Source organism: Capsicum annuum, chromosome 6, assembly GCF_002878395.1.
Source record: "Capsicum annuum cultivar UCD-10X-F1 chromosome 6, UCD10Xv1.1, whole genome shotgun sequence".
In the NCBI taxonomy this organism is placed as follows: Eukaryota; Viridiplantae; Streptophyta; class Magnoliopsida; order Solanales; family Solanaceae; genus Capsicum; species Capsicum annuum.
Window position 1 is genome coordinate 194,727,404 of NC_061116.1, and position 19,384 is coordinate 194,746,787.

The following is a 19,384-nucleotide window of genomic DNA, read 5'->3' on the forward strand; positions in this document are numbered from 1 at the left end:
AGCAAACTAATATATCCATCTGTTGCAACAGATTGTCCATATATTGTAAGTTATCTGACAGGTGGAATATATTTTGCAACAGATTACCAATCTGTCTCTTTCGAAAATACAACAAAAAGATAAAATGTTGTATTTAGATCTGTTTTTTTTTCTAATTTACTTATTAATAAAGTCACCAGTTTTATTTAAGTAACACTAACACACACAACACATAAATCCCGGATAGTTTTAGCAATATTACATTAAATCCTGGATAGTTTGCATTAGATATGGAGTCTGTTGCGTCAGATACAGAGTCTTATGCAACAGAAATGGAGTCTGTTGGAGTACATAGCAGCCTTGCTGGTGGTTTGATTTACTCCATCTGTTGCTCCATCTGTTACAACATCAACAACAACATAAACTACAACCAACAAATAAAAAACATCAACAATAAAGAAAACAATAACATTTATTCCAACAACATCATCAACAACAAAGAAGCATACATCCTATGTTCCAACACCATCAACAACAAGAGACGGATCCACATGGAGTCCTCCAGGTGCGCAAGCATAGACTGAACTCGTATCGAACTTTATATATGTATGTGGAAATAAAGAAAAAAATGTATATAAGCTAATCAGTGAGCACGCATAGTAAGAGTTGTTTGGTTAGCCTAGTTGTTGTTTATGCGTGCTTAAGGCTATTTATTTCTTTTGGTATTGAGTTCAATTCTCACTCAGCATATATTTTTAAATTTTGGTAACCAACTCTTCTCTTCTTATTCACTTTAAACTTTTTATTTTTTTCTCCCTTACTCCTTGTGTTGATTGTTCGGACTCCACTATTTTTAAGCTAAGAAGCACCCACCGTCTAAATCACACCACACCACAAGTTTCAACAATGCCAACCCCACCAACAACATCAATAACAACATCAACAACAAAGAAATAAATAAAATACATAAAAAAAATGATACTGCCAACAAGGCTTTTAAACTTCTCCCAACAGATGACTTTTTTTTTGCATCTTATAATAAAAATTCTCGGTATGTTTATTCAACAATTAAAAGTTTCTTCAAATTTTTTAAATAAATATGATATGGGAAAATGGTAATTAAATAAACAAAAAAATGTAAATAAAGTTTCAAGAAGAAGACGAGAATGAAAGAACAATAGTGAATCATATCATACCTTAATGTCAAAAGGGGGTCAAAACAGCAATTTCAGTCGAGGAATCTAAGATATGAATATCGATCAGTTTAGATCCGAACGAAAATTTTTTAGAAAGAGGAGAGAAAAAAAAGGTTGTGATAACCCTAAAGAGGATAAAAAGAAAAAAGATGAGAGATTTAGGGTTGAAGAAGAGGAAAGAAGAGATGAGATAATTCTAATTTCTAAATGTACTACCCTTAATATTAAATGACTAAATAAAGTATATTTATTCAAATTTATATTTCAAAGCATAATTAATAAGACTAATTTGGTAGTAAAATCAACCCCTAATTAATATTTTCTTGATGGGAGTGCCAAGTTAATATTAAACGGAAGAAATATTAGGGGTTTCAATATTCATTAATTAATATTCACGAATTATTTGAGGGGCACGAGGAAGAAAATGAGTGACATTGAAAAGACAGAACAAGACTACTCAATGAGATTTTTGAGTTATCCAAGAAACATTTTTTACCGCCTTTAGTAGTACTACTACTTTATCTACTCGGACAGTAGCTTGCTTTAAAATTAAAAGAAAACAAAAAGATTTTCAAATAGATATGTTGTCTGTTGCAATAGATTTAGATATCTGTTTGAGAAATCCCAATAGCTCAATCATCTGTGACAACAGATGAAAATGTCATTTGATAACTGAATCAGAAATGTCATCTGTTACAACAGATTTAATATCTGTTTGAAAATTTTCAATAGCTCAGTCATCCTTCATAACAGATGCAAATGTTTATTTGATAATTAAATAAGAAATGTCATCTGTTGCAACATATATTGTTATCTATTTGAAATTCTCCAACAGCTCAGTTGTTTGTTGCAACAGATTTCATTGTAATTGATTTAGGATAAACTAGAGATGAAAGAATGAGCTCCTCATTAACTTAATGTTAAGATTAATAATAGTACCTACATCGATCTAGGTGGAATGAGGGATGAATGAATGATCTCACAGGGTCAACTACAAATCCAATTGACTCGTTGTATTTGCATGGTGTTAGTATTGCGTTCATCCCAACCCGAGTCGTCGATCGATCACTCTGAGTTGAAATGTGTTCTCATTAACTTAATGTTAAGATTAATAATGGTACCTACATTGATCTAGGTGGAATTATAGATGGATGAATGAGCACAAAGGGTCAACTATAACTTCAATTACGTTTTTTGGCAATTGCATGATGAGACAGTACTACATTCCTCCCGACAAGAGTCATAGATCGATCACTTTGAGATGAATTGATTCTTACTACCTGGTATATTCAACTAATACCTTAATTGAATAATCTGGGACTAGGGGTGAGTTCTCATAGGGTCAACTACAACTTCAATTGAGTCTTTTGGCAAATGCATGATGAGATGGGATTGCGTTCCTCCCGACAAAAGTCGTCGATTGATCACTCTAAGCTAAACTGATTCTTACTACCTCATATGTTCAACTAATACCTTAATTGATTAATCTAGGACTAGGGGTGAGTTCTCATAATGTCAACTATAATAGATGACATCGCCAATTTGATAATTTACAACAGATGGGTAATCTGTCGCAACAGATGACTTAATCTGTTTGATAGTTTACAACAGATTCATAATCTGTCGCAATAAATGACTTAATCTATTTGATAGTTTACAAAAGATGAATATTATGTTGCAACAGATTACATAATCTATTTGATTTGATTCAACGAAAAAGACATCTGTTGCAACAGGTTGAACATTTGTTTATATATAATTCAATTGAGTTCATATGTTATACTAATACCTTAATTGAATGTGAGTTATCATAGGATCAACTACAACTTCAATTGAGTCTTTTGGTAATTGCATAATGAGATGGTACTGCGTTCCTCCCGACCAGAGCCGGTGATCGATCACTCTGAGCCAAAACGATTCTTACTACCTCATATATTAGACTAATACCTTAATTGATTAATATAGGACTAGGGTACTAATACCTTAATTGAATAGTCTAGGACTAGGGATGAGTTCTCATAGGGTCAACTACAACTTTAATTGAGTCTTTTGGCAATATGAGACGGTACTACGTTTCTCCCGACAGAGTCATCGATTGATCACTCTGAGCCGAACCAATTCTTACTACCTCATATGTTAGACTAATACCTTAATTGATTAATCTAGGACTAAGGTACTAATACCTTAATTGAATAGTCTGGGACTAGGGGTGAGTTCTCATAGGGTCAACTACAACTTCAATTGAGTCTTTTGGCAATTGCATGATGAGATGGTACTGCGTTCCTCCCGACCAGAGTCGGTGATCGATCACTCTGAGCCGAACCGATTCTTACTACCTCATATATTAGACTAATACCTTAATTGATTAATATAGGACTAGGGTACTAATACCTTAATTGAATAGTCTAGGACTAGGGATGAGTTCTCATAGGGTCAACTACAACTTTAATTGAGTCTTTTGGCAATAATGAGATGGTACTACATTTCTCCCGACAGAGTCATCGATCGATCACTCTGAGCCGAACCAGTTCTTACTACCTCATATGTTAGACTAATACCTTAATTGATTAATCTAGGACTAGGGTACTAATACCTTAATTGAATAGTCTGGGACTAGGGGTGAGTTCTCATAGGGTCAACTACAACTTCAATTGAGTCTTTTGGAAATTGCATAATGAGATGGTACTGCGTTCCTCCCGACAGAGTCACCGATCGATCACTCTGAGCCGAATCGATTGTTACTACCTCATATGTTAGACTAATACCTTAATTAATTATACTAATACCTTAATTGAATATTCTGGGACTAGGGGTGAGTTCTCATAGGGTCAACTACAACTTTAATTGAGTCTTTTGTCAATTGCATAATGAGATGGTACTGCGTTCCTCCTGACAAAGTCGTCGATCGATCACTCTGAGCCAAACCGATTCTTACTACCTCATATGTTATACTAATACCTTAATTGATTAATCTAGGACTAAGGTACTAATACCTTAATTTAATAATCTACGAATAGGGGTAATTTCTCATAGGGTAAACTATCGATTAATCTCGGACTAGGGATGAGTTCTCATAGGGTCAGCCACAACAGATGGCAGCGCCTATTTGATAATTTATAATTTATGGGTAACTATTGAGACATATGACAATCCATTTGATAATTTACAACAGATGGATAATCTGTAGCAACAGATAACTTAATTTGTTTGATAATTTCATCAGATTCATAATCTGTTGTTACCTAATCTGATTGATAATTTACAACAGATGAGAAATTTGACGCAACATGTTGAACATTTATTTCTTACAATTTCAATTGAGTTCATATTTTAGACTAATAGTACCTAAATTGATTAATCTAAGACTAGGGGTGAGTTTTCACAAGGTCACCTCCTAGAGTACTCGGTCAACTACAACTTCAATTGTTTTTATATAATTTTAATTGAATTACCCTTTTGGAAATTGCAATATGAGAGGGTTAAAAATTATGCATATATTTTATGATTTTAAAAATAATTAAGATCATTTCGAACCAAATTAACATTTTCAAAACTACTTGTCATTCTATTCCAAAATACAAATCAACCCATACAAAATGTTTCATCATTTCAAATCTTGAGGTCTGACTCTTTCTCTCTCATTTTCACTTAACAATACAGTACAGACAACAACTACTCAATAAATCTTCTCAACCCTCCACAACAGATTACTTTTCTTCTCATTTCTAACCACATAGGTGTTATTTTCGACTTTATTCTTGCTTGTATCAGTTGTTTTCTTTGTCTTCATAGGCAACAGAGTTCGAGAAGAGATCTATATTTGTTTTTTTTCTAAAAAATAAGGAATTTTAAGTTAATGATGAAAAATAAAACTTTTAGTTGTATTATCTTCGAGAATGAGTTTACAATTTTGAGTTTTGATGGTAAAATCGTAGGAAGAACTCGAGAAATCCCTAGTTTCAGTCACATTGTTTCGTTGACTGTTGTGGTATAGTTGGATGATATTTGTGGTGTTTATGGTGGTGGTGGTGTTTGTGGTCATCGTGGTGGCACTGGTGGTGGCATTGGTTGGTGGTGTTTGTGGTGGTGGCTGTTGGTGTGTTGGTATTCGTGGTGTTTGTAATGTATTTTTTAAAATCTATGCATACATCAACTGTAATGTAATTTTTATTTTTCTTTGTCTATAGGTAAAACATGTCTCCCAAAAGAAAAGAAAGTAAAAGTGGATCAACGTCTGACCACTAAAAAAAGGCTACAGTACAGAGGGATTCGGAGGAGCTTCCTGAACAATCTCAGTCAGGGAAAAGTGAAGCTGAGGAGAGATGTGAAAACAACATTGAGGGAAGTAGACAAGGGTCCGTAGATGGTGATGAAAAAATAAAAGTGAGAAAGATGAGGAATTGGAGAGTCAGAAAGAGAAAGAGGATGATCATCAACATGATGATAATGGATCACCGACGGGGCGTGAGTTAATATCGACATCCCAGCATGATCCTGTCAAAACTTTTAGTATTGACAGGTTTCAAGTTGCGATGCCGATAAATGACCCAGAAGGAAAACAACTAACTGGTCAAATTGTACTAAAATATCAGATGGGGAAAATTTTTAAACATTTTATGAAAATTATGAAGAACGAAAACATAGGCGGACTTATTAAGAAGAGCTACTTTGGATGCTTTCTCGAGCTACCTGAGGACACCTCTGCCCGTATACGTTTCCCTATGACGATGGTATATGGTCTTATCAAGCGCAGGATCAAGTACGCGGGGGATGATAAAGATTTGGAGGAGGGGGCAAAAAGAAGATGGATGAAATCTAGATCAACTACTGTGGCATGCCTGTTTGTTTTGGCTTACAAGAATTTGCCATAGTGACGGGATTGAGATGCCATCGTCCAGAAGGACCACCACCCCGCAAAAGATCTAAGACAAGAAAATGCAATGAAAAAACAGATGGGTTGTTTGACATTGATCGATGTGGCTACAAAGCATCGGATTTGTTGACAGATCTCAAGGATAAAACCATACCAGAGAAGTACAGGGAGCAATTGTGCTTAGTTTGGTTTGCCTATTCGGTTATATTGTCATGAGACGTCAACAAGGTCATTGAAGATGATTTGTTGGCGCGTGCTGAGGATTTTGATAAATTCAACAATTATTCCTGAGGATATGATAGCTTCTACTTGACCGTCCAATATTTACTGACAAAGTTATTCTCATGGACGACCACATTATACGCTTTTCTTGGGCTTTCATGGTAAAATTAATCACTAATTTTAATCATCCATTAATTTATATTGAATATAGTTATTATGATTTTTTTTGCTTGCTTCCTGTTTATATTTTTTAGGCTTGGGCATTTGAAGTCATTCCTCCCCTTCGAAAGTAGTTAATGGATTACCCGGATGAGGTTTCTCATCCAAGGATGTTTAGGTGGTTGGCTGCAAAGAGCAACACCAATATTAAGGAGGCTGATCTCTTTAACCCTCCGGATGATGCAGTACGTCTTTTTCAAGTAAAATAATTCTACTCAAAGATAAGAAAGATATTGAACAGATGTTATATCTGGTGCAACAGATGTTATATCTGATGCACCAGATGGGACATCTGTTGTGACAGGGTATATCTTGCATCATATTACCTATCTGTTGCTTTGGTTCTCTGAACCCGACTCCTAAAAGATTAACCATCTACTGCAAATTATGCAATATATGTTTAATTTGATAGCATATTGTTCATCTATTGCGATGTACAGATCATCTGTTGTATAACATATTACCCATCTTGTGCAATTGTTACAATAGATGATTGATATTTTACATCAGATTATCCATTTATTGCTCTGTTTCTCTGAACCAGACTCAAACGGATTTTAACCATATACTGCAAAATATGCAACAGATGGATCTTTTTTTTAAAACGTAGCCCAACTATGAAAATTATTATATCATATGATTTAAATGCATCTGTCTTTTTTTTCTTTTTTATAGGTTGTGCATCCATGATCGTGCCTACTGAGGAGGAGTCGATGATGACTTCTTATATTACTATAGGTCATATTGATACTATAGTAGACTCAATGGTGGAGTTAATAAAGAAGGAATTGGCTGGAGCAGCAGCCATAAGAATAGCAGTTAGGCAAGGTCAGCCTAATGTTGAGGCTCTTCATGACCAACCTTTTACTAAGGTAGATCCGAGTGCGTCTTCTGGTGGAGTTATTGGTGTTGGTGGCAGACATGATGCTACTACTACCACTCGTGATGATGAGCATGTTGATGCTCAAGAAAGAATAAATATGTTTAAAAACACCTCTTTTCATCCTTACACAGGTCCCTCTCACCCCTCTTCACCCTCGTGTTCTCATTGTGAATGCAATGAGTGCAAGGACAGACAGGATAAACTCTTTAAAAAAGTAGAGGCTATCTATAAAGCTATAGAGGAATTCAAATCCAAGAGGTGTGTCATACCATCCAAGAATGTGAGGGAGCCACACACTCCTACAACATTGGTTAGGAGAAAGAAAAGAGCAATTAGAGATGTACTCTTCGCTCAAAAATCAAAAGAAATTGCAATTCCTCACTCTCTAAAAGCTGTTGAATTTCAGAGGCCAGTAAAGAAGGTGAACATATTCGCGGAACTTGGCACCAAAGAGAAGAGAGATCTGCGACAGTCCAAGAATGCCAATCCAGGTGCACCAGATTACCCAAGGCCTCCCTTTCCCCCCAAGACTTCCAGACTATGACTGATATGCATATACCATACGAGGACAAGGCAAGTTTACTTTTCCAAACCTAGCCCTTCTAATCAACCCCATGAAGAAGAAGCTACGCAACAGATTTCACATCTGTTGGAACAGCTGGGTATACTGGTGCAACTGGTAGTGGTTTTATTGCAACTTATTATCCATTTGTTGCATAAGTTGTGTTGGATTATTGATTTAGAGAACCCTATGCAACAGATGGACCATACGTTGCATCTTTACAATTACTAACCTATTTAAAAATTGACTTCTTATCTCACAACATATTGACATAATTCTCTGCCTCATGAGGAAAAGGCAATTAACGTACCGGGAAGCTTATGACGCTGCCGATAGGATAATGGACCTCGACTTCTACAAGAAGCTCAAAGATAGGTACGATCAACTCAATGGAGAGGCGTCAGCCCTTGGCGTGGGACTTGATTTACTAGTTCCTACGTTGGTCTTGGATGAAGAAGAAACATTAAGATATGTTAGAGGGGACATGCCAATTCCACATGGCAAGAGCTGAACCGAGGCAAAAAGGATTCTTGCAGTCATTAGCGTGAACAATATGCATTATCGGGCTGTTAAGATACTACTCGAGGAGGGAAATATCAATGTTTATGACTCCAACGTACCTCTCGTCGATAATTTTGATCTTTTTCTCCCCGTGGAGTCACTGATGGTGTTGTTGCCCATCTTGTTGAGGGAGAGTAAACTGATGAATCATTTGCCAAAGATATTGTTGATGAAGAAATTATGGGATTTTGAAGGTCAAAACAGGGGAACGATCCTTCCAAAATATGATGCCGCTAAAGCGAGTGGGTTGCACGCTCTTGCACACATCGAATGTTTGCTGGACGACACAAAAATGGATGAGCCAATGACTTTTCTGTGCGACAACGTTGTGGCAAACCTATAAGAGATCTGGGCTTATGGGGTACTAACTGGACACTTGAAGCTTGTGTATATAGAAGAGCCTGTGAAATAAAAAATTTTAATTTCAAGTCACCCTTCACTTTATTACATGTACATGTAGTGGCAATAATTTTTTTCTGATGAAAGTAGAGTTTTTTATAATGCAATAGATTAGATTGTAAATCTGTTGTAAAATATCTTTAATCCATTCTGGCAGATAGTTTATCTGTTGCAATAGGTTGGTTATCTGTTGCATTATGACGATGTTATTTCTATGAATAATCTAATAATCTAATTCTAATCTGTTGCAACAGTGGGAAGACCTATTTGATAATTTCTAACAAATGACCAAAATTTTACAACATATGCCTAAATTTTTTTGATATTTTTCAACAGTTACGCTTGAATATCCATGTGCTCGACAACACCAAACCAGTAGCAAATATACATACCACCATAAAAATTTCAGCAATTAGGCTTGAATATCCATGTGCCCAACAACACCAAATCAGTAGCAATAACAACAATAATGTAGTATCTTTTTGCTCGATGTTGTTTCTCTTCAGAAGCCTTGACTTTGTTCAACAAACCCCAGATTACACGATTTGCTTGTGAAGGGTGTCGTTCTTCATACCAATCAAAGTAATCGCATCCACCCAATTTCTATAAAAAAAAAGAATACAATTACAAAATAATTATAAGTCAATAATTAATTAAATTAAAAAAATATTACCTTTGAAATCTTACAAGTAAAAAACCTACGACACAGATTTTTTTGAGTTCAAGAAGTCTTTAACAGAGCTTCATGACCGTACTTACAATATCAAAAATCTTTATCACAAAAAATAGTATAAGATGCGCTCGACATTGTCAAGCTCAGTTGGAAAAAAGGAAAGAAATAATTTGAATAGATAAAAGAAGATGATGATGAAGAAGAAGATTTGGGAATTTAGGGTTAAATTTTAGGAGGAAGATGAATATATAAGACAATGGGGGTGGGGAGGGGAAATGATAGTTGGGGGCCAAGTGACGGCAAGTCAGTGAAATGTGTCAGACTGGCACTGACATATTTGATGCCTATTTTATTTTACGTGTTCAAAATGAACACTGTCTACTGGATGCCTATCTTATTTAAGGTGTTTAAACTGAACACCGTCGATTGATTGGGCCTTTTTTATTTCAATTCAATTCACTTTAACCTTTTTACATGTAGTGACAATTTTTTATGTCTAACGAAAGTTAAATTTTTATAATGCAACAGATTCTCCATCCATTGTAACAGTTATCCTACCTATTCTGACATATAATTTATCTGTTGCAATAGGTTGGTCATCTATTGCATTATCTCGATATTTTTATCTAAAGTCCTTCTATTTCAACAGTGGGAAGACCTGTTTGATAAATTCCAACAGATCACCTACCTGTTGCAACATATGTCTAAATTTGTTCAATTTTTCCAATAGATGTGTCGTCTGTTGCAACAGATACATTATTTGTTGCAATATTTAAATCTAGTATTCCTTTTCAATTAATAAGTTCAAATCTAAGGAATAAATAAAATTCGTAGACAAAATAAAATAAATCAAACCCTTCATAAATTAGCTGAAATAAGTCAACGAATAAATGAAATGTAAAAAAATTATTATGGATACAGATCTCAACAAATACATCAACAATAATTTAAGTATACTGCCAATGATTGCTTTGAATTGACAAGCTCAAGCTATAAAGATCTACTCAGTATGGGAAAATTGTTCTTCACCCGGTGCTATGAAATTTGTCTTTGCTCGTTGTGGATCTTTATTATCGCTTGCGTACAGTTTTTGCGCTTTCTGTTCTTCGTATTTCCATAAAAAAGAGTAGCATATTGTCAATGTTGTTCAGCAGTAGCTTCTTCTGCATCCACCTGGAAAGACAGAATTGGTTAATGCTAATCACGGAGATACAACAAAATGGAAAAGGATAACTTATCTCTTCTAGCAAATCAAACAGGTCTTCCTCCCATTTTAAATTGTCCCAAATAGATTATATTTTTATTGCAACAATAAATCAACTGTTGGGACAAATTTCTACATGATGAAGATCCTGTGTGATAATTTCCAATAGATGAACCATCCGTTGCAACATATGAATCATCTGTTGCAGCATATAGGTCATTTGTTGGTACAAATAAAAGCGGTACGAAGAGCTATTTGATTTGCTAAAACAGATAAGACATATTTTATACCAGATAAAGTATCTGGTGCAATAGGTTAGTCAACTATTTCAATAGATGTATATATCTGTTTGATAATTTTCAGCAGATGTGTCATCTGTTGAAACAGATATGTGTCTGTTTGTTTTGTCAATTGGAAGACATATAATATATTATCCTTTTTCATCTCGTGCTGCTCTTCTTTGTGCATTGTACGTTGCTCAGTGCAACACACAAATAGAGGAGTTGTAATTTTGCTTTTTTGGATGCTTGATAATGACTTAGAAATCACTCTCCTTCTCCTCTTAGCCCTAATCTCTAATGAAGCAGATGGAAATAAAATCCTATTTGATGGAATGAGACCCTTCTTAGATGTTAATTCCTTTACAGAAGCAGTTAATGCATTAATAACATTAATCACTACATTATGTTTCGCCCTACAGTCTTGACATTTGCATACAGAACATTCGCTGGGAGAGGCAAAATCTGTAAACCAGTATGATCATACTCATAATGGTTTACTTTAAATACTGTAAGAGGAGCATCATTAGCACTAACAGCAGTACCACTACACCACCAACATCTCCATCACCACTAAGACCATCAACAACAACAACAAGCTCACCCTCTAAAATTATTTTTCTTGTAATGGCTGTTGCTCCAAACAATTCTATTTTTATTCTGTCGATGAATTTAGGGTCCGATAAAGTTTTCACAGACCATAAAGTAAGAAAAAATGGCATCTTCAACTCTCGATTGGTCGAAACTAGCGATGGATGCACAATCTAACATAAATCATTACATATATTAGAATGATGATTAGATTATTCAAAAAAATCATTAATTAAAAGAAAAATTAATTATAATTATACTTAATGCATCCTTAGAGGGGTTGAAGAGATCAAGAAATTTTGTACTTTTATCAGTTTTGGCCGACAACCATCTCAAGATTCTTGGACAGAAAACTCCTTCCTGGTAGTTCATTTGTTGTCTCAAATAAGGAATGGCTTCAAACGCCCAAGCCTATATAATAACGCCAATAAATCAAAACCATTATTGAGCGAAAAAAATGAATGATATCATAATAGAAGAAAGAAACATTTACCATGAAAGCCTATGAAAAGCCTTATAAGTTAACTGTCTTTGGCGCTAAGTCAACAAATATTTGACAGTCATTTTGAAGCTTTCATACCCACAAGGATAGTTTTTAAACACATCAAGATCCTCGGAGAGCTTTATTAAATCGAGACTTATCTTGTTGTTAACGTCTTTCACCCAAAGAATATTATGTACAAATCAAACCAAGCACAATGACTGCTTGTGATTCTTTGAAAGTCCTTTACCTTTCAACTTTTCTATCAAATTTTTATTTTTGAAGCTTGGACCAACAATGGACACTAGGTCATCACGATCACACGACTTGCCTTTGCCTTTTTTGGGTGTGCGGGGTACTTTTTTGGGTTAGAATAGGTATAACTTGAGAAAGAGGATAACATTTTAGTCCAGTAACTATGGCAAACTCCTTCCAACCAAAAGAAACAGGCATGCCACAGTAATTTATCCACACCTCATCCATCTTATCTTTGTTTTCATACAAAAATCTACGCTTGAGTAGTTCATATACCATTTTCATTTGAAAACGAGCATTGTTGCACTCCGACAAATCAAGATATTTCTCAAAGCAACTGTTCCTGAAATAAGCATCCAATTTTTGTTCTCGAAGTATTTTTCTGAAGGCATCGAAAGATTTTCCATGGCTGACTTAACCACAAAATCACCCGTTAATATGTGGCACCATCGCACTACATTCTCACAAAATAATGATCAATGCTGAAGGCTTTGACCAGCTCTTCGATGGAAGGGCTATTAGTATCTGCATCATCTTTTTGAAACTTTCCTCCTCCCCGTGTTCATCATATTCTGCTCCCAATTGAGATAACGCTTGTAAAGCAAACTCATAGAGTGGTGGATGTAGCCTAGAAACTTCACTTGTTCCTTTACTTGGACTTGATTCGGTTTCTGTTCTTTTGGGAACCATATTATCTAAAATTAGCAGGAACATAAAATAATATATTGTCGTTGATTAATGCATCGTTAAAAAAGGATAACAGTAAATCAAATAAGCAAAATAGTAAAATAACAGTTGCAATAGATCATCGATCTGTTGCACCAGGTAGTATATCTGTTGTAGCATATAACCAAACTGTTGCAGCAGATGAGTAATCTGTTGCAACAATACAAAATATATCACTCATCTTTTAAGATAGATGAATAGTCTGTTCAACAGATCACACAACTATTGTGACATCATCTGTTGCAACATATGAGTGATCTACTAGAATAATTAAATAATCTGTTGCGACAATATAAAAATATCACTCATTTGTTGAGAAAGATGAATGGTTTGTGCAATAGATCACACATCTGTTGCAACATATGAGTGATTTGTCAGAGCATTTAACTAACCTGTAGCAACGACTGAGTAATCTGTTATGACAATACAAAACATATCACTCATCTATTGAGAAAGATGAATGGTCTGTGCAACAGGTCACACATCTGGTGCAACACATGAGTGATATGTTGGAACAGTTATCAATGATCAATATTGTTTAGATTTCTTCCAACATAGGGTCGTCTATCGCGGCAGTTGAATGATCAGTTGAAAAAATCAAGTCTTGGACATTTCCTGTAGAAAGAGTTGATGGGATTTTATCCAACAAGAGGTTCATCTGTTGTATCAGATCATTAATCTGATGGTTATTCCATTGTACCAGATGGTTAATTAGTTGCATCAGATTTTTTATCTAATGCTTAATCTGTTGCAACATATGGTAAAGTTGTTGCATCAGATAAATAATCTGTTGTATCATATTATTAATCTGTTACATCAGAATTGTAATCTGATGGTTGTTCTGGTGCATCGAATGGTTGATCTGGTGCATCATATAATAAATCTGTTGCATCAGATGGTTAATATGTTGCACCAGATGGATAATCTGTCAGAGGAAACAAAAAACAGTAGCACGATTTTGTTTAACAAAAAACAGCAATTTCACCATTTTTACCAAGAACAAGAACAAAACAAATCAAACCAAATTGTCATTTTATTTTTATAAACACAAATAATAAAAAGGCCATTTCAGATCGCATTTCAAATTAGTGCAACAAATATTGAAATTATTAACCAATACTATAAGAGAAGTTGACTCAAGTTCCTCGTTTTCTTCAAAACTAAAAAGGCCACAAATTTTTACCTGTGAAAGAAGAAAAGGAACGATAAAGAATTTGAAGTTGTTGTGGCTGGAGAGTAAGACTGTCACATCGATTGAAGGTTGAAGTCGAAAGGAACTCGAAGCCCAACTATTTATAGTCGAATGTTGAAGTCGCTGAGGATTGAAATGAGAAATTTGCAGAACAGTTGGTTGGGAGAGAGTTGAGAGAAGTTGTCGAGAGAGGGATGAGAGACAGGTTGATTGAATTGAAGAGGGAAACTCGAAGCCCAACTATTTATCGCCAGAGCTAGAAGTCGCCGGGGGTTGAAGGGAGAAAAGAGGGGAACTCAAAGCCTAACTATTTGTCGCCGGAGGTAGAAGTCGTCGGGGGTTGAAGGGAGAAATTTTGCAGAACTGTTGGTTGGGAGAGAGTTGAGAGAAACTGGAGAGAGAGGAGAGAGTGGTTGATTTGGATTGAAGAGGGGTGTGGGTTGGGTTGATTTGTATTTTTGAAAAGATTCGAAAATTTTGAAAATATTAATCAAGTCCACAATTAACTTAATCAAGTTTCCTAATGATGTTTGACCCTATCTGTTGGTCAATGTCACAAATCCTTCATTCAAGACTTAAAAGGCACCTTTCCTTCAATTTTCTCGAGTGACTTTGTAAGTAAAACAGTCATAGTTGAGTGACTTTTGGAGTAAAAATTAAAGTTGAGTGACTTTCTGAAAAAAGAAGTCATAGTTGAATGATTTTCTCAGATAAAAATCATAAATTGAGTGCCATTTGGATTATTAACTCGAAGGTGTAATCAACAATTCAAAATATCAATTATTTACATGAAAAAATTGTTGCAAGAAAATCTCTTTTCTTTAAATAATAATTGTATCACATAAAGTGAGTCCAAGAAAATATAATCAATTTCCAAATTTACCTCACATTTAAAACGGAGGGAGTACCACTTTTCTAGATAACTTCTCTTAAGCATTTGTTATTTCGTAATTGTAGTGTTATTTTTATCCCTTATTAAGGATGGAATGACTATCCGGGACAAAACTAATCCAGTATATTTAATATCAGGATAACTTGTTTTCCAATCTAACGAGATCTAAGGTCTAAGTATCAATATTCCAATCCTTGGGGATCAAAGTGATATCCTACTCTTTATATAATAGTCTCCAAGGTTAAACCAAGTTGTTACCAATTTGGTTTATACTTAATATAAATAATATACCTTGGCTTTGCAGTTTTTTCAAAAATTGTTCTTATTGCGTTCGATCATCATATAAACTCTCTCAAAGCTCTCTCTCTGTCTCTGAAAAAATAACAATTTCAAGATTCTGCAGGGACTTGCGATAAAAAACAAGAGAAGGGACAGATTCTGCAGGATTGTGGGTGAAAAACTTGGGACTTGGAAGCAGCAAGAAAAGGGGAAAGATGTGATTACGAGTGGTTATGGTAATCAGTTTGGAAAGTCTAACCTTCAAGATTGTGTTATTTGTGCCATAGAAAAGAAGTCCATAAAAGATTCTTCCAACAGTAGGAATGTCGCAACTACAAAGGTGAAATCAGGGGTAAATTTTGTTTGAGTCGTCCAGGATCAGGAATATAAGGCGCCACTCCTATCAAAGTTGAACCTATGGTGAAATCTGATGAACCTGAGGCGCAATTTCAAGAGGCTGCTGGCGGAGAAAATAATTTCACGATGCCAGAAACTAATCTGCCTAAGGAACCAGGGTTGTTGGACAAGAACCAGTCACAACATCAATCAGCACTACTGCAGGAGGGTTGTACTTTTGGTGTTAACGAGTACCATATTGCATATTTGGAACTTGAAACCAAGGGTAAAAGCTTTTTTAAACTACTATCTTATGGGGCGGACTACTGTATTAGGAACAATCATGTGCGAATTCAAGAGGCTCCTGTAGAAGAGAATGGTCGCTTGGAGCTATATACCTTTTCTCCAATTCAAGAACCTGTCGTTCTGGACTACTTTGCAAACGCGAATTCAGAATTAAATATGCCTGACTTCTTTGATACTTTGGCCAAATACGATGATGTCACAGTATTCATGGCTCCTGGCAATGAGCTGATCACTCCTGATTTTTCCAAACAAGGAACAACAGTACAATCTAATGCCCCTCAGATGCAGACTCAAGAGGCTGCTGATGAAGTGAAGGGTCTGTTGGGGCTAACTGCGCCTTTTTCTCAAATTCAAGAATCTATGATGACAGAAAATAACAAACCTGAAACGTTCGATATGGGTGACACACTATTTGAGAAGAACCAGACACAACATCAACCAGCACCAGAAACAGAACAATCCAGCTTTGTTGTTTCTGATCTTGTGAAAGCAATGTTAAATCATGCGACCATGGAAGAAAGATTCGCTGCACTTAGGGCGAGTCAGATTACCTTAATGGTTGACCAACAGTCTTGGAAGTCTAAGACACATTTACAAGATATGCTGCTCTGAAAAATTGGTACTACATGGACAGTTTTAGCTAACTTTGTAGACAATACTAACTAGCTAGGTTCAGTTTTTGAAGAAATATCAGGAGTTTGTGCAGTTTTTTAGCCCTTTAGTTTGATGTTTCTAATAGTCTCATGTAAATTTTATTTGTCCAACTTTAGTGTTCAATTTTTAATTTTGACAAACAATCTTCTACTGCAGCTGTTTCTATGAGCTTGATAACTTTTTACAAAAGTGCATACAGTTCCCCTAAATGAAAATTTCTATTCTCGTCTGAACCAAATCTACTATAAGAGAATTTGATGCGTAAAATCCCCCCTAAATTGTGACCTAAACACCTAACTATAGTATGCTTGTATTACACCTAAACCTAATCAAGCGAATACTTGCCGTGCGCGATTTATGAGAATCACATCCTGTTGAAAATCACCCTGCTTTTATGCTAATTCATACAAGCTAAGCTACCTACTGCATCTCATTTTCCCCCCTCAAATATGCCACGGAACATCTTTTCTTGATTGGTTTCTTCGGCGACAAACTTGAAATCCTGAAAATATATAAAAATCGACAAACTACCTCAAATTTAGCCATCTTTAGAAGATAAAGCTGAGTATTCTGTTGAAGCAAAATCATCATATTGCATTCTGGTGTAAGAGGATTGACAAAATACTAGCACAGACAGAGTTTAGTAGGAAGACCAGATGATCATGTTATGTTAATTAGCTGGCAAAAACTGTAAATGTGTTCATAATAGTTAAGCACAATGACAATTGTCTTCAAGCAATTAGCTGAAAATTCACCATCTTTCACTTGTCTGAATGGTGAAAAACACACGTGAAATATCATATTTTCCCGAGTTTTCAATCCGAATTATCACCAAATACTTATCGAAACATATCTCGAATAGAATCTAATGATGCGTGTTATACACTTTTTTTGGTTTATAAAAATGGTGTCAAGTGATACTCCACGCAAATAAATAACTTCAGTGTGACAAAACTTGAATAACTGAGGGTTTAAAAGTTAAAAGGGTTAATATATTCGTGTAAAGGTTCAAAAAAAAAAAAAAGAAAAAGAAAAGAAAAGAAAGGGACATATTGAAAACTAATTCAAAGTTGGAATATTAACCTACACAGTTTAGACTTTGGTATTTTCTAGTTTATTTAGTTTAATGTGATTTAAATTTGAAACATGTGATTCTATGATTTTAACTCGATTTTGGGTTCGAGATGCACGTTGAATGTTCGAAGTTGCAACTTGCACTATTAAATACCGATGTTTTGTTTTAGGTTAATTTTTTTTCAGATTCCTTTAGTTCAACTGTACATCATGATTCAAAGTATGAAAATCAAATTATTTAATTTTTTATGTAAACTTAACATAAACTTTTGAAAATTTTAAAATAAAATGTGTATCAGAAATTATATAAAAAAATAACAAGTAATCAACAATTCAATATATACCTATAACTTATATGGAAAAAATTGTTGTACGAAAATATCTGCTGTGTCTCCAAATAATAATTGTGTCGGAAGAAATATATGTTATTTTGTAAAAAAAATAAAATAATGAAAAATCAATGCCCAACTTTACCTTAGATAGCAGGGTCTGAGAGTCACGAATAAGGAGGGAAGGTTAGTATTGAATAACTGAGCTTTGTCTTAATACAAGCTTATTTATGTATTTCGCTTGATGGTAGTAACTAAGCACTGGGTTTGTCGTAGTATTAGCTTATTGACGTAGTCTTTGGACTTTCGTATTCGATACCACCAATTATTTACAATGTTTAGGTGATCGTACCTCGTTATTGATGTTATAGTTTCTTTACATATATGCTCCGCACTGTTTTGCTATTAATTGTCATATTTCTATTCATTATCGTTTTTTCGCTTAGTTACCACTTTTGATTTACTTCAATTGAACAAAAAGTCTTTCAGAATTAGACTCTCTACGCATACTATTCTTCTCAAACCCCACTTTATTAATTTTACTCGATTTGTTGTTGGGGTAGCAATAGTATTTCACTTTTATTTTATTAGGCGGTTACCATTTTTATATTTATATTATATCTATATCTATCTATCTCTCTTTATATATATATAAACTCACTCCATTCATAAATACTTATTTATTTTTAACTTGACATATACCTTAAGAAATAATAATAGAGAGATAATTTTTATCATATTACTTTTTAAATGTAATAAATATTTTAATTTAAAAAATGCAATGAGTCATGTATTTGTATTTATACCAAGGGATTCATGAATAAAAATAAGCAAATTATTAATTAATTTTATAAACTAAATAATATAATTGAATATCACAATAAAAAAGTGAACAAGTAAAAGATGAAGGGAGGGAGTAAATATAAGGTGCCGTTTGGTTTGCGGTTTGGATGTAAATAATTCCGAGATAAAATAATAATCTCGGGATAAAAATTTGTTTCACTTGTTTGGTTGTCAATATTTGGGATAACTTATCTCGGAACTAATAATTAGTCTCGGGATAAGTTATCCATAGATATGGTGGGATTATTATCCCATTTTAAGTTATCCTTGGGATAAAATTAGAATAAGACACAATTGCCCTCCAAATTCTTTTTAGATTATATATATAAGCACATATACATACATACATACATATATATATATATATATATATATAT